This window comes from Lactuca saligna, chromosome 7 (assembly GCF_052625555.1).
Source record: "Lactuca saligna cultivar CGN05327 chromosome 7, ASM5262555v1, whole genome shotgun sequence".
NCBI classification, from domain to species: domain Eukaryota; kingdom Viridiplantae; phylum Streptophyta; class Magnoliopsida; order Asterales; family Asteraceae; genus Lactuca; species Lactuca saligna.
The window spans coordinates 727,522-753,157 of NC_136423.1; the positions used below are offsets into that span (position 1 = coordinate 727,522).

The window sequence follows — 25,636 nt, forward strand, 5'->3', positions numbered from 1 at the left end:
TCATAGTTGATCAGGCTATGCCACTCCCAAGGCTGACCATACATCCCCGAGCTTACCTGTGATATTCAACAATCGTAATACTTTTGTTCTTGTCATTGTGACACTGATTTTAGTATGAATGCAGACACGTATACTTTGTTAAATGTTTTATAATTTATAAGCATAAACTCTTAGACAGAGTGCTTTAATCCCAATGTGTTTATAGTTAGTATATCTTTTATGGGTTGATATACTTAATTCACTATAAACAATGCTCTGATACCAATCTGTCACACCCCAAAACCACGAACGGCGGAAACGTTCAGGGGTGGAGGATGTCATGTACAATATCACAATAGTGTAATATAATAAACAAGAAACAACATCATCCATTGCATTATAAGTAGAGTTTTAATACATGTGTGTTCTTTCTTAATGTACAACAATAAAATGAATAATCAAAATAAGGCGAGTCTTGTCTGTGCTCCATATTCTCGATAACATGGCCATCTCACCTGTCTAACTGATGACCTGAGAATACAAGTTATTTTGAAAGCGAGTATCAACTTTAAAGCTGGTAAATTCATAAGTAATCAAGGTGTCATTGTCTGGCTTATGAAAATCTATTATGAAGGCCATGTAAACCTTTAATGAAAATGTTGATGTAAGTATGAAAAACCCTAGAAAATCCCTTGCTTTCTATAAGTATGAAATGTAGTCTTCTACAAGAACGCGAATGTTTTGTTAGTAAAATGATTGTTTTTCCTTCTATTGACTAGTACTAAAGTACTTAGTCTACTCATCGTTTATGTGAAAGTATCAGAAAATAAAGCAAATAGGAAATGTATACTAAAGTAAATATTATCCCGAAGTACTAGGGCTAACACAACGTATGTAACTGTTAACCTTAGGTACCAGGGCTAACACGACATTTATAACCTAATGAACATCCGAAGATTATCCAATTGTCCTCTATAGCAGCAGCAGGGTTTCATGGTCTCTCTCATCTTGAAGATGAGTTTTTGAGAGAAAATGGGGAAAAGTGAGAGAATATGAAAAGTCTAACCCCTTCACTGTCGTTGCTTTGGAGAATAAGAAAAGGAAAGGAATCTTTGATGCATGGGGATCTGGTGCTCCATGCATGGATAGTTGGTGGGTAAGGCATGGGATATTGTGATTTGCATGAGAAATGAGGAATTTTATCAAATCACAAAGTCAATCCCTTTGTCCTTTTCTTGATTTAGGATTAGGTTTTCCTAAATCTCAACCATTTATTTTTATGAAGAATATGCTTAAAATAATTAATTATAGCATAAAATAGGGGTCTAAGGGGGTTTAGGATAGGAAAAATACGAGTTTGGTGTGATTTTCGGCGTCAAAATATCCTAAAATGATGAAATGGTCCGAAAATGGCAAAAATCCGGAGTTTAGAAACGAAATCCGAAGTCATTATGAAATTTCCAGAGTAAAGGAGGAAATTCCGAAGCAAACAGTGAAGTTCCAGAACAAATCTCGCAATTCTGGAGTGCTCTTCTCGGATCCGAAGTCGTCTGATCAATTCCGAAGCCATCCTCCAAATTTTGGATTCATGCGAGCGACGTCCGGTCCGGCCAGCAGTCTTCCGAAGCAAGAAGGTGGGGGGGGAGGAGGGGAAGTTCGGAAGTGGTGAGTACCTTCTGATTCCTTAGAAGGGTGTTTGTGTAACAGCCCGGAATTTCAGGTATTGTTATAATATTGTTTTGGGGTGTTTTAGGAGGGGACTCGGCGAGTTGGAGCCAGACTCGCCGAGTAGGACCACAGACTTGGTCGCGGGTTCGCGACTGGACTCGACGAGTCCAGATATGGACTCGGCGAGTCTGCGCTGTTCAGCGGAAACCCTAGCCATTTGGTTTTGGAACGTATATAATGCACTTATAGGCCGTCATTGTCCGTCTTTAGTCGACTGAGAAGAACCCTAATCGGTTGTGGGCATCTAGAACAAGATTGAAGGCCATTGGTGACATTGAAGAAATTGTTGTGCAAGGAGGAGAAGAGTTTTGGCTAAAGGAACAGCAAGGGAATCGAGTTCTGAGTATTGGGGACACAGAGAGTGCATTATTCAGGTAATATTTCGGATCATTTCTGCTATGTTGATGTGTGCATGGATTTAGGGTTTATGGAACCCTTTTGGTGATTAGATTGATTGTTATCCTTGTTACCCAAACGACTATAACCCTGTATTAGGACCTTTAGAGGTCCAGAAGGTCCCATGCCTGTGTATTTCGGGACAATACTTATCTCAGGAAGCAGTTTGATCGACTGCATGGCATGGACTCGCCGAGTCCAATGAACAGACTCGGCGAGTAGCTTGGAGATTGACTGGGACTCGTCGAGCTGTTCTTCAGACTCGGCGAGTGGAGTCGGGGTGGCCCCACGATTCTTCCATGAGGATCTCGTCGAGCCAAGAGAGATACTCGACGAGTAGAAAAGGAACATCAGGGAATTGGGGAGGACGTCTAGACTCGCCGAGTCGCCTTTGCACTCGCCGAGTCCGGTCAAGTTGACCGTTGACCGTTGACCGTTGACCAGAGTTGACCTACATGTAATTTCTTAGGGTCAGTTGTCTTGAAAGATAAAAGTATTAATAAGGGGTATACGATATTATAGGGAGTCTGCAGCTCGGCGGATCGAGTGCGAGTGATTTCAAGAGTCGCTAGTTTTCATTACCCACGAGGTGAGTCTTCTCACTATACTGTACCCGGAAGGGTTTGACTGTGTGACCGGAAGGTCGGATATGATATGTGTTATACGTGCTATAAATGGAAAGGTAATTGCTATGCGTGTAATGTATGTTTATGTGGGCCGGAAGGCAATATGTTATGTGACAGCAAGGTCAGGTATGATATATGATATATGTGCTATATGTGTTAGGATAAATGTATTATGTGCTGTGTATGTTTATGGGCCGGAAGGCAATATGTTATGGGCCGGAAGGCAATATGTTATGGGCCGGAAGGCGATCATGTTACGGGCCGGAAGGCGTTGTGTTGTAGACCGGAAGGTCAGGGCCTGGAAAGGCGTATATGTGTAAGTCGTATACTGGGGAACTCACTAAGCATTTATGCTTACAAGTTGTTGTGTATGTATTTCAGGTACTAGTGAGGACCGTGGAAGGCGCCGACGTGACGCGTACACACTGTTGTTATTTTGAGATCTTGGGGGTTTTATGATTGTATTTTGATATGAAACTTAGAACATTTTTAATCAGTTGAATAAAATCACTTTATTTTAAATGAAAAATTTGTTTGAAAATTTGCGTTGTTACAATTGGTATCAGAGCCTTGGTTTGAGGGATTCGGGTGTACCTTCGGGTGTAACTGAACTCAAACCGAGGATTTGAGGAAAATCTTTTAAAAATAATAAAGGCATAAACTTTTATAAATGGTAAAGTGGTAATCAAGAAAGAAGCAGTGTGCACGATCAGCCAGCGCCCGAACGGTAAAGATCCCCAGAATACCTTACAATGTTATGTTATGCAATGAATTATAAATTGTTATGCATGCTAGAAGACTAGGTATTCATGATAGGACTAGAGTGGCCTGATTTGTGATGCCTTAGTCTAGGGAGTTTGCCGATATGAGATATTTGATAGCGTGCAGGTAGATAGAGCATATCGAAGTAGAGTACTCACTTTTCGGGGTTTAGGGAGGAAGATTTAGGGCGAATGCTGATACGGTGTGGTCGGTAGTATTGGGCCCGTACTACCGAAGACACCGGGTCGGTGGAAGACCCAAGTAAGAATCCCTGGATATCGGAGATTGAGTAGGGTTGCGTTATCGAGTACAATTGTATTTGATGGAGTCTCTGATAATTTTATGTTGTATTTGTTGGATTAGTGTCTAAGTCCATAACTATATTGGTATGTACTTGACCCGATTATGAGCATGGTCCTTTTGGGTTGCCTTCACCATAGCAATATGTAGGATGATTTAAGGAGATTAAGTTTTAAATATGATTTATTAATATATTATGAGAATAATATATTAAAGTAGAAATCATATTGTTTAATTAATATTAGTCAAGAATTAATTAAGAATTAATTTTGTGGCTAAAAGAGATTAATTAAATATAGGGGACTGGACTGCAATTATTGGATAATTGAGTTATTGGGCTAAGGAATGCTATAGGAATAAGGGGTGAACGAAATTATGATGGAAGCCCTTCATATTTTCGTCCATAGCCTTGTCCAGAAAGTTCCATGGGCTGCTTAGAGTTTAAGTTGTCCATTAGGGTTTTGACTGAAACCCTAGAAGCCCACACTAGTATATAAAGGACCCCTTAGGCCCCAAAAACGTGTACAACACTTCCATTAGGGTTTCCAGCCGTTTTTGGTGCCTCCTTTTCTTCTACTCTTCATCCAAGTTGCATATGGTGTTTGTGACTCCATTAGAGGTACTACACTTGTGGTACTTGCTTTCAAGAGCTAAGGAAATTCAAGGAACTAGTTGTTATTGCTATATAACAACAAAAGGTATGTATTCTAGCTATATATATGAATTTCGAAAATTATAGTAGCATGCCAGGTTTCTTTTTGTGTTCATAAAGTTGTATAACTAATAGTGAAAACATAGATCCAATACTAGGGTTGCATGCACACATAGGATTGTTTGTATTAAACCCAACAGTGGTATCAGAGCCTGGTTTTTGTTTTCAATTAGCTTTTATTCAAATTTATGAACTTGACATATTAGGGTTTATGGCTAATGAACCCTAAAGGCTAGGTAATTTTCGCAATTAGGGTTGCAAAACCCTAGATGGCGATTTTTGCTAGGGTTTCCCAAATCCTTTCCTTAGCCTCCAAGATTTTGAAATCTAGGGTTATCCAACCCTTGGATTTCAAAATTACCTCCTTCCCTAAGGTTAGATCCTAAATTTTAGGGATTTGGATAATCCCATATCTTGTAATTATCTTTTAATTGTTAAATATGGTAATTCAAGATCATGAATTATCCCATCCCTTATTTTCGAGATTTAGAGAGGGATTCAAGGGATTAGGATATCTTAGATGTATAATTGGTAATTATCCTCATAATCTAGATAATCCCTTGTGATTTAATAATTTAAATTAATTGGTTAATTTATGGTAATTATTAAATCAAGAGTTTTAATATTTAAAATTTTAATTTAAATGTCTTAAATTCGAAAATTTTAAGTGAGATTAAAACCTAATTGTTTTGAAGAGTTTCAAAACTTGCCCTCAAGTTTTGGAATTTAAATTGTTGATTAAAAGTAAATTTTGAAAGTCTAAAATCCAAAACCCTGATTTTGAAAAGTTCAAATTAAACCCTTATGGTTTTATTAAATTAATTAAGTGTATAATTAAAAGAGATTTAATAAATCCATAATGATTTTGGTTAATTAAAAGTATAATTTAAACCACCTGGTATTTTAAAAGTGTAAAATACACTCTTATACTATATATAACATTAAAAGCTTAATATTATATATGTATAACTGAAAAGTCAGTCTTACCGTTAGTAGGCCTCATTCACGAAGCTAGTCTATAAGGGGTGTTTAAGGAAATTGCCTATAAAATGGCGATTGAATGGGTATCCACTCTTACCCACCGCACTCTTGACTAGTGGAGGGTCGTTAGCCAAACGGGTAGGATAGGACAGAAACCTTCCATTATAAGTACAAAGTAACTAAATGCTTTTTCAAATTCCCAAATCATAGTTACTTTAGGCAAAATGTGAAATTGTATGCTAACCCATGGAATTACACTTCGTACCCTTGTCAAACGTTAGTGGAGCGTGTGTGGTTAACCGGCACACTAATTTGGGGATGACATTGGTAGCGAAGGGTGACTCGATGTTTGTCATAGATAAATGGAGCGTGTGTGGCTAACCAGCACATTGATTAGGTGATAGTAACATTGGGTGCACCACGTGATTCGTATGGTTATTTACACCTTGTTTGTGATCCTCGGCATCCCAGTCACAAATAGTAGGGCATAATCGAGATTAAACATGCCATTGAAAAGTTCAATGAATCTCAAAAGATCTAGGAGTTTCAATTCATTTAAAACTTAAACTTCTTTTTCGTTTTTCATGGTGGAAATTGGTAAATCGTCATTTACCTACCTTCAGATATTCTGCAACTAGATTACGGCATCCCTCTTCTAGGTTGTAGAATGTTGTGTTGGATCCTAGCTTGATGTTTCATTTGGGTGTTGCATCAAGAATTCTAATCAACTTAACTTGAATTTTCTCCCGTTTTGTAGATGTCTGAATCTTACAATGATCTTCCCAAATCCTTTGGAACAAGCTTTCCAAATGAAGATGACGTTCCGAGATACGATCAAGGAAATGAGAGTCATGCTTCACCTCCTCCACCTCCTCCAATTATTCTCCCTGACCCACAAGTTCAAAGGCTTGAAAAGTTCAAGCTTACTCAAGCCCTTTTGGCAAGTAAACACGAAGATGGGAAACCTGTGTGTGCGCACGTCTTGGAGATGAAGTCATACATTGATAGGTTAAACATGTTGGGTGTCGAGATTTCAAGTGAGTTGGCTGTTGACTGGGTTCTTCAGTCACTTCCTGAATCATATAGTGAGTTCGTTAGAGAGTACTATATGATGGACCACGACGTGACCCTAATTGATCTCACCTATTTGCTTATAGCTGCTGAATCAGCAATGATTTGGCGTGCTGGTCAAGCAAACTTGTCTAGTGAATCAAACTCCCAAACTTTAATGCACACTGGCAACATTGGAAGTCCAGAAAGAACTAAGTCTGTGATTGTCCGATGTGTTGTGCCAAAGGAGTCTATTTGCTTTTATTGCCAAGAGAAGGGGCATTGGAGACGAAGCTGCCCTAATTACCTGAGAGATCTAAGAGATGGGAGAGTCAAGACGTATGGCTCTGCTTCAGGTAAAATCCATTAACTAACTCTTTTAAGTTCCTATTCTAGATTCTTAATACATGATGTGATAAGATTACATTTTGATGTTTTGAAGGATCGAGGAAAAGAGAGGAAGCTTGAGAAAAGAAGTGAGCTGAATCTAATCATGAAGAAATGGATGTCGATCGCATTACTTGAAGAATGGATTCTTGAGCTACTACTTGGAGTTAGAATAGATTGTTAAGAAATATATAATAACATAGTTTTTCAATTGAATTACATTGTAAGGACAAATTTTTTCCGCAATAAAATAAATTTTGATTTTGTGTTATTTATTTATCCTTACAATAAAATATATGAAAAATTGATGTTCATGTACTTCTATTATTAGCAAAATGGATTTGATTCTTAATTATGGAAATGTCAAAAGTGTACCAAATAGGGAGACTTTCTCATCGCCCAAGTTTCAATTGGACAGAAACTTGGAATCTTGCAATGTGTATTGTATGATGAATGGAAAACTTTCACATTTGGGAAACTTAGACTAATTCTTTGGCAAAGTGTCAATTAAAGGACAAGGAGATCAAGTACACAAGGTTGTGTGTTGATCAAGTCCACCACAAGAGTGACAAAGATATTCGTCATGATTTACTAAAGCTTAGTAAATATGATTATACTTATAAGATTAAGTATAATTCTGAGTTGATTGAAAAAGTTTCAATGAATAGTAGAACGAGTAAAGAAGAATCAAGTAGGCAGAAAGATAAAAGTTTCTCTTTTCTAGGAAGAAGGGAGAGTACCTTTTATTGTGTTTTATGATAAGTCTTAAAGATTAAGAACCATGTCTCAATAGATCCTCTAAATGATTCTAAGTGCAATTGCATGTCTAAGAAGAGGAATCAAGTATTGTAGAAATGGTTAAATCAAGAAGTCAATCATACTTCGTTCCAATATCAAGTCTTAAAGTCAAGATTGTGACATTGAGTGAAAAGTCTTAAGTAGGTTTATAACACTCATCAAATGTGGAATTTGGAAAAGTTTTCTTATTCTTGCACATTTGAAATTGGTAAGTTGTGTTGTCTTGGATAAGACAAAGACCAACTAGGACCAATTGTGTGAAGTGTTTTGTCTTGATAAATGCTTCACTAACTCTTGAATATTTGTTTGTCAAGAAATGTTTCTTGACAAGAGAATCTTATATGTCAAGAAGTCAGTGGGAGTCTTAATGGTCATGAAAAATTTCAAGAACAAATCAAGAATAAACCTTATCGATCATCACTAGCACACGACTTGAGGTTTACAACCTATCGTGCTGATATTGTTTTGTTTCTTTGCCATTCCAATTGAGTTAATTGTGTATATGAGTTCTATGAGTTCTCATTTGAATACACACTAAAGCCTTAGTCGATGGAAAGTAAATTGATATGTAATGACAAGTTACTAAACTACTTGGAAGGCATGGTGGGCACTCGTGTTACCATAGGGCAAGAAATCAAGATTAAGAAAGTTCAGTCCATATGAGTTTGGATTTGTTGCAAACCTTGGTTTTGGCAAATTCACATGGATAGGAACTCATACACCATAAAATCTAAGTGTCATAAGATTCCCTCCTTCATGAAAATGATTGTGAGGAAATGCTTTCACTAAGAGAGATTTTAAGAAGATAGCAATAGTGAAAATTGTATTCTCAAATTCGATTATAGTTACGGCATCCCTTTCCATAGTTCGAATTGTGAGATTTGGCAATTAGTTTCAACATTTGGAGCTTAGTAACATAAGTTATGAATTGTTTAAACACACATATGAGCTATCTAAGGCAAAGGTGTATAAGGTTAAGAAGCTTAGATAAAGGCTTATCGAAGCATCTGGTATTAGAAATATGAATTTCAGAAATTCAATAGGCATTGTTTTCTGGAAGTTCATTTGTTTTCTGAATACATGTCAAAGCTAGTGGGAGCATAAATGTTATGCTTATATGATAATCATCATGATAGTGGGAACATAAGTGTTATGCTTGTATGATTGTTATGGCGAGTATTGCAAGTTAGCAATATTAATTATAGAAAAACAAAGATTCCATTTGCAAAGTTGCATGGGTTGAAAAGTTGTTTTGCTATAATTAAGGGAGAGAATATTATACTCCGTTTCAAAATCTAAAGCTTAGATTAAGAAATTTTAATATTTTCAGTCAAAGGATACATTGTGTGTTCTTAAAATTCGATTATGATTACGGCATCCCTCTTCATAGTTCGAATTGTGAGAACATGACACATAAAATATTATGGCAAAAGATTGGTAAAGTATCATATCTTTATGTAAGACATTATGCATCGTGTCCCATACGCTTCGGGTATAGGATCGATTGTAAATGCTATAGTATTTTACCATTCTAAAATTTTTCCAAATGTCTAGCGCATTAAGAGGGAAAAAGGACTAGAATTGGTTTTGACTGAAAGAATTTAACAACTATCAAAGGACGATCCAAAGTTCGCTGAGGATTGATCGCTTGTAAGTAGTTGGAAGTATGGTATTGGATGGACCACATCGACATTATTATGAATAGATAAGATTCTATTAAGAATGAGTTGTCATATGGCAAATGTGGAAATGTTTCCATATTGGGAGTTGGATATTGAGAGTCTATGCCTGGATTAGAAACTTTTATGCAAGAAGGATGTTCAAAGGAATGTACTTTGAATGTGAGACTTCACATCTATGGATTTGTCTTGTAACAATTTCTAAGAAAGTACTTTGTAATTTCATTAGCTACGTCTTGGTGACTTTTGTGCTATGATTTTGCAAAGGGATCGTTGCATAAAATGTTAGAATCTAGCATATTCTAGTAGTGGCAAGAACCTTGTGTTCTTACACTAATAATTAGGATTAAGGAATTGTGAAATGAGCATCATTGGAAAAGTTTTCAGGTGATCTATTTCACAAAGCATGGACCATAGGAAACAAAGTGTGCATGTTTAGAGCATGGGACAATTGTTGGTATAATTCAAGTAATGAGTTGATTATCCAAAACATTAAATGATAAATAATGAGTAATCAATATGGTGGATAAATAGAAGGGTTTTATTTACTCTCACAAGTTTGGGGCCATATAGGATTAAGTATTGTTGTTATGTTTCACTTTGCATGTTTTGACTTCCAGAATAACTAGGTTATACAAACATCCACAGTCGGTTATACGTTGGGAGTAGGTATGAAGAAAGACTGTCATGAATGTGTCTGTAGATTGTCTGAAGTGTTTAGACATGGCACAAGTTTGCTGCAGAGTTCATGAGTGCTTTGATAAGATTAGAGTATAGGATTAAACCCACGCTCACTTGGATCACTTCATGGTTTTATCACGAGTGATTAGTGAGACGGTAATATTGTATATTCTTGAAACCGAGACATGTGAGTTGTTATTTGTTGGTCGGTTGCACATTGATAATAAGTAAATGCACCAGTAACTTGGTGTTATAAAACTTATTGTTGTGTGTGATTTGATCAGTAAATGCAAGCGAGCATTTGAGTCAAAGTTTATCCATTCCTTTTACCCAAAGTGGGATAAAAGCGATATATGTGGGCCTCTCGATGATTTAGTGATGAAACCTAAGCGCTTGGCCAAGCCGGGACTAAGTTGATGTGTTCAATTGCAGTCTGTTGTCAGTCGTCATAAATCGGAAGTCGGGAAACAGTATAGAGAGAATGATTGAAATTCATGTCTTATGTCTATACGATATCTTGAGAATGGAGGAATATATAATCCCTTATCTAAAGGACACGTTATCTGATAAGATCAGAGTTGACAGCGGCTTTTGAAAGCTACGATTGCTGATCAGGTTCTGAAGTCATACGGAAAATAGTTATTAGACTTATCCAAGTGGGAGACTGTTGGATTAGTGTCTAAGTCCATAACTATATTGGTATGTACTTGACCCGATTATGAGCATGGTCCTTTTGGGTTGCCTTCACCATAGCAATATGTAGGATGATTTAAGGAGATTAAGTTTTAAATATGATTTATTAATATATTATGAGAATAATATATTAAAGGAGAAATCATATTGTTTAATTAATATTAGTCAAGAATTAATTAAGAATTAATTTTGTGGCTAAAAGAGATTAATTAAATATAGGGGACTGGATTGCAATTATTGGATAATTGAGTTATTGGGCTAAGGAATGCTATAGGAATAAGGGGTGAACGAAATTATGATGGAAGCCCATCATATTTTCATCCATAGCCTTGTCCAGAAAGTTCCATGGGCTGCTTAGAGTTTAAGCTGTCCATTAGGGTTTTGACTGAAACCCTAGAAGCCCACACTAGTATATAATGGACCCCTTAGGCCCCAAAAACGTGGACAACACTTCCATTAGGGTTTCCAGCCGTTTTTGGTGCCTCCTTTTCTTCTACTCTTCATCCAAGTTGCATATGGTGTTTGTGACTCCATTAGAGGTACTACACTTGTGGTACTTGCTTTCAAGAGCTAAGGAAATTCAAGGAACTAGTTGTTATTGCTATATAACAACAAAAGGTATGTATTCTAGCTATATATATGAATTTCGAAAATTATAGTAACATGCCAGGTTTCTTTTTGTGTTCATAAAGTTGTATAACTAATAGTGAAAACATAGATCCAATACTAGGGTTGCATGCACACATAGGATTGTTTGTATTAAACCCAACAGTATTTCAGAGACATCATGGTTACCACACGCCACGGAGCGAGTTCGAGCAGTGTGAGCGACGAAGATATTCGTCAGATGATTTAGGAGGAGGTAGCTGCAGCGATCCGGGCTGAGATCCCGGAGATGTTTGGGTCTATTAAGACCACTCTGATGGAGACGTTCGAGGAGTGGTACGCCGCACTGACTGAGGCTGCAGCCGCTGCTGCTACCGTAGCCGTGGCCGCTACCAGGCCGCAAGGGGGCGATTCGTTGCTATTCCGGGAATTCAGCAACACGAAACCCCCTGAGTTCGATGGGACGCAGGATCCGATTGTTGCGATGCGGTGGATCGCCGACATCGAAGGGTGCTTCTACACTTGCTCATGCCCGGAGCACCTGAGGGTACGGTTCGCCTTGAACCAGCTCCGTCTGGGAGTGAAGGATTGGTAGAAGTTCGTGACGGCGAACTTCACTTTGGCAGAGATTACAGCAGTGACATGGGAGAGGTTTACCGACATGTTCAGGGACGAGTACGTTCCCCCAGTGGAGAGGGAACGGTTGATTCAGGAGTTCTTGACCCTTAAGCAGGGTACTGATTCGGTTGCGGTGGTTACACGGAAGTTTCATGAGAGGGCGATGTTCTGCCCCGAGCTGGTGTCTACTGAACAGTCACGGATGAGCCGGTACTTAAGCATTTTGAGGAGGGATATCCGGGAGTTTGTGTCAAACTCCACCTATCGTACTTTCACTGAGCTTTAGGCGAATGCCAGGAAGCGCGAGATCGAGTTGGAGACCCAGGCCAGGGAGGAGGCCGAGTCTCGACAAGTGGACAGGCGGCCGGCTCAGTCTCAGCCGGCAGCCAAGCGGATGAAGTCCGCTGATTTGAGGACGGGAGGTCAGAAGGGCCGCACTTGCGGAAAGTGCGGCAAGGGTCATGAGGGGGCGTATCGAGCTGGTGGTTGCTACAAGTGTGGCAAGGAAGGACACATTGCCAGGGATTGTCCTAAGGGGTTTATGGTTTGCTCTCATTGCAACCAGACAGGCCATCGGAAGGCCGAGTGCCCGCAGCTTCATCAGGGATCTACACCTACTACTAGGACTACTGAGACCCGACCGGCGAAGGTCGAGGCCCCGAGGGCTCGCGGGAGAGCCTTTCAGCTGACTGCGGAGGAGGTCCGCGCTGCGCCTGATGTCGTGGCAGGTATGCTGTAATTCATGTATTTATTTAAAATCGAAATGTTATGCTTATGTTAATATATGTGTAGGTACTTTTCTTGTGAACTCAATGCCTTCTCTAGTGTTATTTGATTCGGGTGCGAGTAGGTCCTTTGTATCTTTAGCTTTTAGTCAGCATATCAGCATTAGTCGTGAGCCGTTAAGTCGGCCCCTGAGCGTTTCTATAGCGGCTAAGAGGGTGGTTTGTGCCACGGAGGTTCTTCGGGGATGCGTACTGGAGATTTTCGGGGTTGAGTTTCCGATTGACCTAATTCCTATTGCGATGGGTGATGTCTGTGTCATCGTGGGCATGGACTAGTTGAGCCGATTCAGTGCTGTTATCGACTGCGAGCGCCAGCTAGTGACTATACGAGACCCTAGTGGGGGAGTTCTTACGGTGTACGGCGGGGGTACCCGCTCGGGATCAGCTTTTTGTTCGGCCGCTAGGGCGAGGCAATGTCTACAGCAGGGATGTAAGGGTTTTGTGGCGTATGTGATGGATACGCGGGAGGCTTCCGAGAGACCGAGGACAGTGGAGGAGGTTCTAGTGGTGCGTGAGTTTCCAGATGTTTTTCCCGAGGAGCTGCCGGGAGTACCTCCTGCGAGGCAAGTAGAGTTTGGTATCGATCTGATTCCGGGGGCTGCGCCTATTGCGAAGGTGCCTTATCGTCTCGCACCTCCAGAGATGCAAGAGTTGTCCTTGCAACTCCAGGAGTTGCTGGGGAAGGGATTTATTCGGCCGAGCAGCTCGCCGTGGGTAGCATCGATTCTGTTCATCAAGAAGAAGGATGGTTCACACCGGATGTGCATTGATTACCGGGAGTTGAACAAAGTGACGGTCAAGAACCGTTATCCGTTACCAAGGATCGATGATTTATTCGATCAGTTGCAAGGGGCATCATGGTTTTCCAAGATCGATATGAGATCAGGGTACCATCAGGTAAGAGTGCGGGATGAGGACGTCCAGAAGACGGCATTTAGGACGCGATATGGGCATTACGAGTTCGTGGTGATGCCTTTCGGGCTCACCAATGCCCCGGCAGTGTTCATGGACCTCATGAACAGGGTATGCAGGCTGATGCTGGATCGGTCTGTGATTGTATTTATCGACGACATCCTAGTGTATTCGCGATCTAGAGAGCAGCATGAGGGACATTTGAGGGAGGTCCTTGAGGTACTGAGGTCAGAGAAGCTATATGCAAAATTCTCCAAATGTGACTTCTGGTTGCGGGAGGTCCAATTTCTTGGACATGTTGTTAATCAGGCAGGGATATTGGTCGATCCGGCCAAGGTTGAGGCAGTGATGAGTTGGGAGGCACCGAAGTCACCTTCCGAGATCAGGAGTTTCCTTCGGTTGGCGGGGTACTATCGGAGGTTTATTAGGGACTTCTCCAAGATCGCAGTACCGCTCACCAGATTGACCCGGAAGGGTGTTACATTCTCATGGGGACCCGAGCAACAGACTTCCTTCGAGACACTTCGCCAGAGACTGTGCGAAGCCCCGGTATTAGCTCTCCCGGAAGGGATGGAAGATTTTGTCGTATATTGCGACGCATCGATTTCGGGACTGGGTGCAGTGTTGATGCAGAGAGTTCATGTGATAGCTTATGCAGCGAGGCAGCTAAAGCCTCACGAGGCGAGATATCCCACGCATGACTTAAAGTTGGGGGCAGTGGTGTTCGCTCTCAAGATTTGGCGTCACTACCTGTATGGGGTTCGTTGTACGATATATACGGACCATAAGAGTTTGAAGTATTTGATGGATCAACCCAACCTAAATATGCGTCAGAGGAGATGGTTGGATGTGGTCAAGGATTATGACTGTGAAATCCTATACCACCTGGGCAAGGCTAATGTGGTAGCCGATGCATTGAGCCGCAAGGCGGAGAGCACTCCATTGCGAGATGTATGTTTGAGACTGACGATGATGACTCCGGTATTGGATACTATTCATGGGGAACAGGCCGAGGCTGTGAGATCTGAGATGCAGAAGAAAGAGCGGGTCGTTGGGTTAATCTCAGAGTTCGTTAAGGATGGACGAGGACTTCTGACGTTTCAGGGTTGGATTTGGGTACCGTTCGTGGGTGGTACGCGTGCTACTTTGATGGAAGAGGCTCACAGATCGAAATTCTCGATCCATCCCGGTGCTACGAAGATGTATTTGGACTTGAGGAAGGAATACTGGTGGCCTTGTATGAAGAGAGACGTCGCCTGGTTCGTTGAGAGGTGTTTGACCTGTCGTAGGGTTAAGGCCGAGCACCAGAGACCGCATGGCAAGTTGCAGCCTTTGGAGATTCCTGAGTGGAAGTGGGAACAGATTACCATGGATTTCATCACCAAATTGCCGAGAACTGCTAGGGGAGTCGATTCAATTTCGGTGATTGTGGATAGGTTGACGAAAAGTGCACATTTCCTTGCCATCAGCGAGAGTTCATCAGCGGAGAAGTTGGCGGAGATATACGTGAGGGAAATAGTATCTCGGCATGGAGTACCGATCTCGATTGTTTCGGACCGTGATGTACGCTTCACTTCCAGGTTCTGGAAGAAATTCCATGAGGAGCTGGGTACTAAACTGCATTTTAGTACCGCATACCATCCCCAGACAGACGGTCAGAGCGAGCGGACGATTCAGACATTGGAGGACATGCTTCGAGCGTGTGTGTTAGACTTCGAGGGTAGCTGGGATGCGCATTTACCCTTGGCAGAGTTTTCCTACAACAACAGCCATCATTCGAGCATTGGTATGCCACCTTTTGAGTTGTTGTATGGTAGGAGGTGTCGGACCCCCATTTGTTGGGGAGAGGTGGGACAGAGAGTGATGGGCAGTACAGAGATCGTACTCCAGACGACAGAGCAGATTCAGCAGGTTAGACAGAGGCTATTGACCGCCCAGAGCCGACAGAAGAGTTATGCGGACAGACGCCGGTCCGAGCTTGAATTTCAGGTTGGCGACTTCGTTCTCCTGAAGGTTTCTCCTTGGAAAGGAGTGATCCGGTTCAGGAAGAGGGGCAAGTTGGGGCCCCGGTTCATAGGTCCATTTCGTGTGATTGCAAGGGTAGGCCGGGTAGCTTATCGGTTGGAGTTGCCAGCAGAGTTGGGACAGATCCACAATACTTTTCACGTATTGCAGTTAAGGAAGTGTATAGCCGATGAATTGGCAGTGGTTCCATTAGAGGATATTCAGGTGGATGCGAGCTTGAATTACGCCGAGAGACCAGTAGCTATCAGGGATCGGAAGATCAAGGTTCTGAGGAACAAGGAAGTACCTCTGGTGTTGGTTCAGTGGCAACACCGGAAAGGATCGGAGATGACTTGGGAGCCGGAGCGTGAGATGCGGGAGCAACATCCGGAGTTATTTGCAGAGTGAGACTTCGAGGGCGAAGTCTAGTCCTAATGGGGGAGAGTTGTAACAGCCCGGAATTTCAGGTATTGTTATAATATTGTTTTGGGGTGTTTTAAGAGGGGACTCGGCGAGTTGGAGCCAGACTCGCTGAGTAGGACCACAGACTTGGTCGCGGGTTCGCGACTGGACTCGACGAGTCCAGATATGGACTCGGCGAGTCTGCGCTGTTCAGCGGAAACCCTAGCCGTTTGGTTTTGGAACGTATATAATGCACTTATAGGCCGTCATTGTCCGTCTTTAGTCGACTGAGAAGAACCCTAATCGGTTGTGGGCATCTAGAACAAGATTGAAGGCCATTGGTGATATTGAAGAAATTGTTGTGCAAGGAGGAGAAGAGTTTTGGCTAAAGGAACAGCAAGGGAATCGAGTTCTGAGTATTGGGGACACAGAGAGTGCATTATTCAGGTAATATTTCGGATCATTTCTGCTATGTTGATGTGTGCATGGATTTAGGGTTTATGGAACCCTTTTGGTGATTAGATTGATTGTTATCCTTGTTACCCAAACGACTATAACCCTGTATTAGGACCTTTAGAGGTCCAGAAGGTCCCATGCCTGTGTATTTCGGGACAATACTAATCTCAGGAAGCAGTTTGATCGACTGCATGGCATGGATTCGCCGAGTCCAATGAACAGACTCGGCGAGTAGCTTGGAGATTGACTGGGACTCGTCGAGCTGTTCTTCAGACTCGGCGAGTGGAGTCGGGGTGGCCCCGCGATTCTTCCACAAGGATCTCGTCGAGCCAAGAGAGATACTCGACGAGTAGAAAGGGAACATCAGGGAATTGGGGAGGATGTCTAGACTCACCGAGTCGCCTTTGCACTCGCCGAGTCCGGTCAAGTTGACCGTTGACCGTTGACCAGAGTTGACCTACATGTAATTTCTTAGGGTCAGTTGTCTTGAAAGATAAAAGTATTAATAAGGGGTATACGATATTATAGGGAGTCTGCAGCTTGGCGGATCGAGTGCGAGTGATTTCAAGAGTCGCTAGTTTTCATTACCCACGAGGTGAGTCTTCTCACTATACTGTACCCGGAAGGGTTTGACTGTGTGACCGGAAGGTCGGATATGATATGTGTTATACTTGCTATAAATGGAAAGGTAATTGCTATGCGTGTAATGTATGTTTATGTGGGTCGGAAGGCAATATGTTATGTGACAGCAAGGTCAGGTATGATATATGATATATGTGCTATATGTGTTAGGATAAATGTATTATGTGTTGTGTATGTTTATGGGCCGGAAGGCAATATGTTATGGGCCGGAAGGCAATATGTTATGGGCCGGAAGGCGATTATGTTACGGGCCGGAAGGCGTTGTGTTGTAGACCGGAAGGTCAGGGCCTGGAAAGGCGTATATGTGTAAGTCGTATACTGGGGAACTCACTAAGCATTTATGCTTACAAGTTGTTGTGTATGTATTTCAGGTACTAGCGAGGACCGTGGGAAGGCGCCGGCGTGACGCGTACACACTGTTGTTATTTTGAGATCTTGGGGGTTTTATGATTGTATTTTGATATGAAACTTAGAACATTTTTAATCAGTTGAATAAAATCACTTTATTTTAAATGAAAATTTTGTTTGAAAATTTGCGTTGTTACAGTTTGGACTAAGAGGGTTCTGGACCAAGAGGTTGAGGACCAAGAGGACGTCGGACCAACAGGGTTCCGGACCAAGAGGGTCCTTTTGGGGGGTTTCCTCTTCCGGTTTTGAGTTGTTTTTGACTGAGGAAGGTACTTAGGGAGATTTGAGAGAGATTTGAGATATGTGGAGAGATTTATGAAAGATTTCACATACTTGGAGAGATTTGGGAGAGATTCACTATACTTGGAGAGATTTGGCATTCTTAGAGAGATTTGGGAGAGATTCACCATACTTGGAGAGATTTGGGAGAGATTCACTATACTTGGAGAGATTTCGCATACTTAGGGAGATTTGGGAGAGATTCACCATACTTGGAGAGATTTAGGAGAGATTCACTATTCTTGGACAGATTTCACATAATTAGAGAGATTGGGAGAGATTCACTATTCTTGGAGAGATTTAGGAGAGATTCACTATTCTTGGAGAGATTTCGCATACTTAGAGAGATTTGGGAGAGATTCACTATACTTGGAGAGATTTGTATTCTAACACTTTATGGCTCCTAAGGAACTCATATGGAACACTTAGGAATACTTAGAGAGATTTGGGAGATATATATATATATATATATATATATATATATATATATATATATATATCTTTATGTGATATATGTTGAGAAACTAAATCACATATGTTAGAATAAAGAATTGTGATCAGGTACCGTGTCACATGGTCTTGCCCTATATGAATTTTATTTTCTTATCTTGATGTTTGATTCTGAAAATATAATAGAAGTAACAACTTACTAAAAAAATAGGAAAAGAAAACAAGTAAATAATAAAATAAAAAAGTAGTAGATATATAGTAAATATTAACTAATAGGGGTATTTTAGGAATTTTAGAGGCTGAATGGGGAATGAACTTTCGTTCCTTGAAACTAGTGAGCTACTCTCATCTTGATCACACAAAGTTACAAGAAATTAAAAAAGATATCAAATTTTAAAAATGACACCTGTAACTGTGCCAACCTGGCACATGTTCTTAGAGTTGGAGAAGGTGATTCCTTAAGTAATTCAATGTTGAAATTTGTCATCCACTCTGCCCAATCTTCTTTAGTGCAGATCAATAATTCATTCAGCTAACTTCAATAATAACAAGAAATCATCACATGTGACATGACAAAACTGAGCATTGAAAAATTATTCAATGGTAAGTAGATCCTAAAAAAGAGGAAATAAATCAATCACATTCCTACTACTAGAAAAACGTAAATAAAACAAAAACCTTAACGTTATAAAAAAGCACCACTAATGTTTTTCCCCTTCACTTTGCTTGGAAGCACCTAATTCCTTGATTTCATCTCCCTCATCCCGCACCCCAAAAAACACCTCATTCAGTCATTCTTAATGGTTAAGCTAAAATTTTCTTTTTAATGTATGAATAAAATGGTTATTTTTTAAAATATCATTTATCTAGACAACATTTAATTTATAAATATCAATACCTGCATGAAGGTGTTGCATTATCAAAGTGATGTCTTTGTAGGAGTCCTCTCCTAATGTTTCCAACTTATCAACTGCTTCATCAAAGGCCTTCAAATTTATACAAAATGTTAATCCATCTTCAAATTCAGAATTCAAAAAACCTCTTATTTACATAAACAAATCAATAGAAGTAATAATAAAATATGTACAAGGGTTATAAAGAATGAATTTTGAATTGTGTTACCTGTTTAGCAAGACTACAGGCACGATCTGGTGAGTCCAAAACATTGAGAAGCTTCTCCAGCAACACACAATCTAGCATCATTAACCTATTGGAAAAAGTAAAACCATGATTAAGTTATAAAATTTCGTGTTTAAATAATATATACATTTTTAATACCTGATGAACTTTGGGTTGTTTGTGAACATCTTTATAAGGATCATTCTCCATATCACTCAAAGGATCACTAATAACCTCCACAGGAGGCTGCTGGATTGATTTTTGTGTTGCTACACTGGCAACAATTAAAGGTCTCCGCCTTTGTAATCGCCCTTCAATCTCATCAAATTCCTTGTGTTGAATGTGAAATTTATGTAAAAAATTTATATAGTTCTAGAATGTAACACATGATTTATTTTAAGAAATTAAGTAATGATTACAAAATATCAACCCACAAGCGATGCTTTATGATAAGTTTGTGAATTGATGGGATGAAAATGGTAACCCCCCCCCCCCCCCCAAGTGCATGTGCCAAACAACATAGTGCCTCAACAACATCCTTTCTTAGCTCATTGTTTTTTCTTCATGCACGAAAAATGTTTTAAAAGAAAATAAAAGTGAACAGGAATTCATGTTAAGAGAATAACAAACTAACAACATACCCATCCAATACAAGCTTCAAATGTTGCACAAGTGTTGGAATGTGTCCTCTAACCTAATGAAAAGAAATTGATGGCGTTCAGTCAATAATTTATGAAATATATAATTATAACAAACCCAAAAGATAAAATCATTCATTAACCTGAACATGAGGGATTAAATAGACGTATGAGGGCAGGAAGAAGTAGATGTATATGTTCATCCAATGTTGTTCAACTAAGTGCAGGATCTGATCAGAAAGTCAAATTACATTATAGCCCTTTAACACCTGTGCATTGTAGAAAATACATATAGTAAAAGTACATTTTACCGGGGGTCTATGAACATGACGATTGGCTGCTGGGAGACTGAATGATGACCATAATTCTGATATTGAAGAAAGCAGCTCGGGTAGATACTTGCGAATGTGATGGAATAGCAACCAGTAATGGTTAATGATGACCTTGATTATGTATTTAGAATCTTTTTTTTATTTGTAGATGTCTACATCTCTGTTTTGGGGTTTCTTTTTGCTAAGAAAGTACCACACATTTACTTATTCTCCCAACACCATCAACACCATTCCATCCAGATGGAAGTGTCCATTTTGAAACCCTAATTAGACGTTATGTGTTCAAATCTGGTGGAAAATGGAAACTGTTTGATTGGTTGTCCCCTTTTCATATCCAGACCTTCAATAATTCAACTTTGACTAATGCCTGCCATTTAAAAAGATTTGGAGTATCGATAGGATGAAGCCAAGTAAGTGACTAAGTACCAGATTGTTGCATACATAAGCTTAATCCATCCCTGTTATAAAACACGGTGTGTGGCTGATAATGGACAACATGCATTAAGTAATTTAAATTGTAAAGTCAAATATAGATATAGAGTTTAAACTGTAAATTTAAAATGAGAATCCATAAATGGTGTAACGTGTAGGAAAATGTATTTACTTTTGTCCTATTGGATGTCATGTGAAGTAGAATCAAAAGTCTGTAGTAAGATCACTCTATATTAAAAGCTTTAACATCCATTCTTTGCTATGAGAGGAAAAAGAAGAGACATTACCATTAGTTAAATAGATTTTTGAGTGAGAAGGTGACAAAATTATTTAACGAATACAAAATGTGACTCACCTTCTTTTCGAGCTCAAGAAGTAATAGTCCAGCACTAAAAGCATCAGAATTATGAGTGACAACAGCTATACCTACACGAGGTGAAAGATAGGCATCATTTCGAGAGGAAAACAACATATTTCCCCCTTGTCCCACATAGTCCTGCGGGGAAAACATGTTGGGAGTAGGGGTAATGTCGTCAATTGCTTCTAGAACTTGGATGTTCCTCCTTGAGCCAGTTGATTTTGGCTTTGAGAGACAAAAAGTACCCCTAAAGCTAAATTTTACAGATCTGGCAGGTTTTGTAACTGGTAACGGATCTGCATGTGCACTCTTTGAAGGGTTGATTTCTACCACCTGATATGTAAGGGGTAAGAACAGTTATTACTTATCCAATATGGGTAAAAAAATCATATGATGTGAAAGAGAGGAGTCCATCAGATGAAAGCCTATATAATCAATAACTTATCAACATGTTCAATATTAACCTTGCTAATTTCTCAAATTTAATCAACACTTGGATTATAGGAGGGACACTTACAACTCTTTCATCTTTGAATCAAATTAAGCCTCATCAAAATAAGATCCTTCATGAACCATAGTCGCCATGACTGCAAAAATAGCAACAATAATCACTCTTAAGGAAAAGAAACTACGTGAAACATATCTGAGTCTCATTATCATAAACAAGATATAGTGAGAATACAGTGAGAATATAGGGTTCTTGATTCCCATGGTTATAAGAACTCGTAGAACCAAAAACCCTATTTCACCAAATTTATTTAATTATAAACCATGTGATGAATGCAGGTATACTACGTTGCTCGTGGTTTCACTTTTCTGTTATGTAGAAACATTCTCCTTCTCTGGACTTCTCTTCTATTTTTTTACCCTATCTGGACAGGAATGTGGACTCAATACATTCTTTATTGTCATAACCCTCATTCTTGTCTTTGTGTTTGTCATTATCACTCTGCATCCAACAGTAAGCCCCTAGCTATTTCTTTTCTAATATGCTTTATTATTATAGATAGAAATTTTGTTAACCAAAAAAATATTAGAACAAAAAATAGAGACTCTCTAGATATATAATGATAAACACAATATTAGCTAGTTACCTCCTCACCCATGATAAAGACACTAGAATTAGCAGCCATTTCCTCATCAAGAGCAGAATTCAAACATCTCTTATTTTAGCAGTTTCTCTAAAACCTAATTTCAACATTATGCAAAAGGTCTACTACTGTTTAAATCCTCTTTTGGTTCAATATTATTGATATGTAAAATCAGAAGAATCCATATTACATCTGGTATCGTTCCAAATTGGGAAAGCTCGTAAAGGGTCTTCTTGAAAGATAATATTGCAAGGTACAGGGCAAAAGAACAATATTACAATTACTAATGACATGGGGATACCTTCAAAGGATGTGATTAATAAGATGGTTCAGGAAGCTGGGAAGTATGAGTATGGAGATGGGGAGCACAAGAAGAAGTTGGAGGTGAAGAATGCTTTGGAGAATTATACATATAACAAGAGGAACACAACAAAGGATGAGAAGATTGGTGAAAAGTTGACTCCGGTTGATAAGATTGAGGATGCGATTGTGTGGTTAGATACGAACCAGTTGCCTGAGGGGGATGAATTTAAGGATAAAATGAAGGCGCTTTTTCCCATTTTGAAACTTTTAGGTTGTAGAGAGAGAGAGAGAGAGAGAGAGAGAGAGAGAGAGAGAGTGATATTGCCATACTTATACCTATTTTTAGGAAATATTTAAGTACATATTTATATATAAGCTGGTAATTTGTTTAGAATAATGGTACTTATGAGTTTAAATATTATTTGCAGCCCAAAAAAAGACATTTTGAAGAAAAGGGACAAAAAACGTCAAAGGAAGAAAATTTGGGAGTTAAAAGATTAAAGGACAAGAAAATCAGGGAAAAGCGTTCTCACGTCGTGAGAACTGGAAGATTCATGACGTGAGTTTAAGTTCTAGAAGATATGTACGTAGGTGATGGAATCCTTGCCGAACACGGATATCTTGTATTAACGACGTGAATAACTTATTATTCACGACGTGAATTATGAAAATAGAAAAACTATATATATCCTCGACCATTACGGCTTAAAGAACTTTTGGGGTGATTAGAGGGGTCCCTGAAGACGAAAAATTAGAGGAGAAGGATACCTGGAAGCTGTTTTCAACACTAAAGAAGAGGAAGTTCATAATTTGCTTTATAAACTTGGTAAATTTATCATGTGTTTGACTATAGATTTTTACGGTTTAGATGTTAATATGTCCAGCTAAATCTAGTTGCTTCTGTTAGCTAGATGAAGCTGGAACTCATGGTTTGAATACATTAATTTGACTTTATTTGTTGGTTATATGCTTGTGCTGATTGATTTTACCTATCATGCCTAGTTGATGATTTAATTGCTTTAAATTCTTGTTTTGTGTAGTTAGTGAACACAAATCTGCATGAATATGAATACCTAATAACAAAAGTGAACACCAGTTTATTAGAGCTAAAACCAAACCAATCTTAGATAAGTAATTGAATCATTAAATCAAGCTGTGTTAGAGAACTCATATTATGAATGTAATTGTGTTTTGATCAATCAATCTTCATAGCTCTAATATTACTTAATAATAGATTCCGTGTTAACTATTTTGTGACCACACATAGATTTTCATGAATTGGTTAATAATTAGTAGGTTTAGAACTAAACTGCTAATACTTCTTAAATTGGTTACCAACGGTAATAGTCTTGACTAGTGTACAACCATTTAGTGAAAGTGGATTCGAATTAATAGAAGTATTTTGTTTATTGATTAACTTATCGTTAAAGAATTAAGTTCATCTAAACTTGCAAAATTAGATAAAAACCCTTTTAGCTTGTTAATAACTAAATTAATTTAATAGTAAATTAGTAACACCGTTCCCTGTGATCGATAACAGACTTACCTAAACTATATTGTAATCTGACTAGATACACTGCCTATAAGTGCATAGTTAGTCTAAATTTGTTAGGTTATAAATATTAAAATTAGTGGGTACTTTCGTGCACATCAGAGAGAGAGAAAGATATATATATATATATATATATATATATATATATATATATATATATATATATATATATATATATATAGGAGAGGAGATTGAATGAAGAAATGTTAGAGGCACTAGAGGTGGGTGAAGGTGGAGGCCCTAGGGCTTCTTGTTGCTAATTCAAATATCAACATCGATGGCAAAAGGTGGAGGCATCAGTAGAGGGAACAAGGTAAAAATATAGGAGATTGAACCATTTAGTGTGAGGGTCGATTTGGAAGAAATCTCAAACCCTTAACCTTAAACATGATGTGAAGCGATTGATCCGTAATCTTCTTTGTCTCCGTCAATTCCTTGGGCTCACATAAGCGGACGATGGTGGTAAATGAAGCGTTCTTCGAGAAGGAAGGTGCATCGCCGTAATTTGAGGCTAGAAGAGGCAATGAGGATTGGAGGAAGTGGATTTCTTATATATATATATATATATATATATATATATATATATATATATATATATATATATATATATATATATATATATATATATATATATATATATATATATATATATATATATAAAACGACATTCACAGAGGACGCACAAGTGCCCTCCATGTTTTTAATTTTTTTTTACATGAGACACTAATTTAAGGGAACACAATAATGCGTGACAAAAATCCTTAAAATTTTTGAAGAGCCGACACTTTTTTAATGTTACTCTCTTTTGCGTAACATAAATCAATGAGTGTCGTGGTTTCCGCGTCGTAAAATGATCTTTTTCTTGTAGTGCACGGTGCCAATTATTAAATCAAAAACAAGAAAATAAATATGGACCACGTAAATAATATTTTAGTAAATGAATATAATCACATATAGTTATATTTATCTAATCATATATGATTTACGTGGACAATATTCATTTTTGCATTCTCGATTCACTAGTTTTTCGCGTGTATTTAATCACATGTGATTATATGTAATTAATAACATATAAATCATATATAATTCGATACTTATAACCACATGTGACTCGATACATATAATCATATGTGATTATATACAATAGAAAACCTAATGAATCAAAAACAAGATAACAAATCTTTGTAGGTGGCGGTGGTGGTGGTTGGTGGTGGTAATGGTTGTGGTGGGTGGGTGATGGGTAGTGGTGGCGGTGGGTGGTAGTGGGTGGTGGATAGTGATAGGTGCTGGGTGGTGGTTGGTGATGGTAGGTAGTGATGGGTGGTGGTGGCTGGTGGTTGGTGGTGGTGGTGGTGGTGGGTGCTAGTTATGGAGGGGGGTAGTGGTGAGTGGTGGTGGTTAGTCATGGGTGGTGGTGATGATAGGTGGTAGGTAGGGGTTGTGGGTAGTGGTGGCATGTTATGGTGATGGGTGGTGT

The 25,636-nt window shown here is 39.1% G+C and overlaps 1 long non-coding RNA gene across 6 annotated transcripts; it reads right to left on the bottom strand.

Annotated features, from left to right (window-relative positions):
• Nucleotides 1–348: 348 nt before the first annotated feature.
• LOC145005544 (uncharacterized) lies at nt 349–22,789 on the bottom strand. Of its 6 annotated transcripts, XR_013662603.1 has the most exons (12): nt 22,606–22,789; nt 21,731–21,800; nt 21,211–21,546; nt 21,028–21,114; nt 20,403–20,790; nt 20,235–20,321; nt 20,095–20,147; nt 19,613–19,783; nt 19,457–19,541; nt 19,233–19,320; nt 18,741–18,870; nt 349–510 (listed from the first exon to the last, which is right to left on the bottom strand). It is a non-coding gene; the product is annotated as an uncharacterized LOC145005544 (long non-coding RNA). The 6 variants fall into 6 exon arrangements; XR_013662604.1 differs by having other exon boundaries at nt 18,741–18,866; nt 19,613–20,147; XR_013662600.1 differs by having other exon boundaries at nt 19,613–20,147.
• Between the last annotated feature and the right edge of the window lie 2,847 nt (nt 22,790–25,636).